We start from the raw sequence: 2,403 nt of genomic DNA on the forward strand, positions 1-2,403 counted from the left end.
ATGGGACTGGCAATCAACTCCATGGTGGGGACTGGCAATCAACTCCATGGTGGGATCTACCACAAGCAGCTGCCTTTGGGATGTGGTCTCCTTCCCGTATATAAGGAGAACCCTTGAGAATGGTCTCTTGCATATGGCATGCTTGGACCCTGCATGTAGCCATGTCTTTGTTCAGCAGCCTGCCATGTTCTGCTGACCTTGAGACTTACAATGGATTTGAATTAATGCTCTGCCATGTGGTTTGGTAACATCAGAACTGTGCCTTTTTACTTGTCAACCTTGGGGCTTCTCAGCCTCAGCAGCCAGCAGCTGAGTGAAGAAATTCCTCTAGCTCCAGTGGACTGGGAGCAGGAGGCGGAGCTGGACCCCAAGGTGGACAGGCTTTCACCCAGTCCCTAGAGCCAGGCACTTTGAACTTGGACTTAAAGCCTCCAAATTGTAAGAATAAACTCCTGTTTGTTAAGGCCATCCAATTTGTGGTATATTTCTTGTCAGAGCAGCACTAGGTAACCAGAACAGGATTTGGTACTGAGAGAGTGGGGTGCTGCTCTGACAAACACCTAAAATGTGGAAACAGGAGTGGAGTGCATCCTTGACCCAAGACCCTGGCAGAGAGACCCCAGCAGACGGCATGACAGATGGCAGGACAGATGGCAAGAGACCGGCATAAGAGATGGTGGGAGCAGAGCCCAGAGACTGGCATGAGAGACATCAGGAACAGAGCCGAGAGAACCAACATGAGACAGCAACAGCCTTACCAGCCTACGGAGGAGAAAGCTTGATGCCTTTGGTTAGGTGGCTTCCTGGTGGAGTGGGTTGCCTTCAAGCATTAATTGATAGAAGAGACTGGTGTGAAATGGAGTAGCAGGTTGGCCAGCCCATGGAGCAAGAAATCTAAAAGTCCTTTTGGGCAAGAAGATTCCTGGCAGAGTGGGTTGCCCTTGGGCATTAATTGGCAGAAACAGAGAAATCAAGGAAATGGAAGCAGAGCTGCCTCAGCCTTAAGGGTAGGACCATGGCCTTTGGGGTGGAATGATCATAAACCCCCTAGGTTTCAAAGAGCCAGGCCTTCACCAACTTGGTTCTGGAGTGTGGGGCTGCTTGTTCATGTGAGCCAGTGGGATGAAGCCAAAGCCACTGCCCAACAGTGAGGGGGCAGTGCTGCCATGCCTAGGAGGGAGAGGAACAGGGCCGCCAGGCCAAAGGGGTGAGGTCACCACTTAGGAACTAGGGGACTGGAGCCACCCAATGAGGACAGCTGTACAGATACCACCCAATGAAGATGTGCACAGATGCCAAGTTGACAAGGGGTGGAATTGTGGTAGTTTATGTTTGTGTGTCCACTTGGCTGGGCCTGGCTGAGTGGCTGGGCAGCTAGTGGTAGTTATTCCCCATGATGTGAGTGGCAATCAGTTCCATGGTGGGATCTACCACAAGCAGCTGAGTAGCTGCCTTTGGGAATGTGGTCTGCTTCCTGTATTTAAGGAGAAGCCTTGGGAATGGTCTCTACCCTATGGCATGGTTGGACTTAACTTTAGTTATAGATCTAGAAGCAACAAAGGGTGATTGAGGTAGTTCCTGAGAACATTCAGGAATGTCCTCCATGGCCTCTGCCTCAGGAAATGACCCAGCAGGACCAGTTTGGCTAGTCCCATCAAACTAGTCCCATCAGCCACAGGGATCCAGGTGAGGAGAGGAACTCAGGCACACCCAACGCAGCAGGGTAGGAGAGCAGGAGAAAGGGGATAAAAAAAAAGCCAGGAACATGGACAAAGGAGCAGTCAGCTGCAGGTATCCAGGTGAGGAGAGGAACTCAGGCATGCCCAAAGCAGCAGGGCAGGAGAGCAAGAGAAAGGGGATTAAAAGGCCTAGGAATCTGGGCAGAGCAGGAGTCAGCCGCAGGGACCCAGGTAAAGGTGGTACAAGAGGTTTCCAACAGGGAGGCAAACTTGTCTGTCAGTTTGTCCTACCATGGTGACATGTTGATGTGAGTTTTGAGGCCGAGCCACTGGTGTTTCTAACCCAGCAGGATGCACATGGTGTACAGGTATCAGCCCAGCTTACAGACTGAGACAGACTAGGAAGAAGGACGGGCCATCCATTTCTCAAATAATCAGCCAGGGAAAACTTTATGAATAGCAAAGAAACACAGTTTGATACATTATCACGCAACTTTATGAAAAGTCCGGTTAGGTTAGAGGGCTCTCAAAATAGGACTGGGAAAGAGCTATATCATCTGAGTAAACACAGCCTTACTCCTATGGATAATGTAAAGCTTTTGAGAACTCCATTTGCTGTTGTGGCACCACTCAAATTGAAGAGAAACAGCTGCATATATCCATTAATCATCGGAACATGGAATGCACGAAGTATGAATCTAGGAAAATTGGAAGTTGTCAAAAA

The 2,403-nt window shown here is 49.7% G+C and overlaps 1 protein-coding gene across 1 annotated transcript in view; it reads right to left on the reverse strand.

Annotated features, from left to right (window-relative positions):
- DPYD (dihydropyrimidine dehydrogenase) overlaps positions 1-2,403 on the reverse strand; it is a 1,117,863-nt gene that overhangs the window by 1,000,429 nt on the left and 115,031 nt on the right. The window lies entirely within an intron of this gene.

The sequence above is a fragment of the Orycteropus afer genome, unplaced genomic scaffold (genome assembly GCF_000298275.1).
Source record: "Orycteropus afer afer isolate SDZICR_OR568_19922 unplaced genomic scaffold, OryAfe1.0 scaffold00033, whole genome shotgun sequence".
NCBI classification, from domain to species: Eukaryota; Metazoa; Chordata; class Mammalia; order Tubulidentata; family Orycteropodidae; genus Orycteropus; species Orycteropus afer.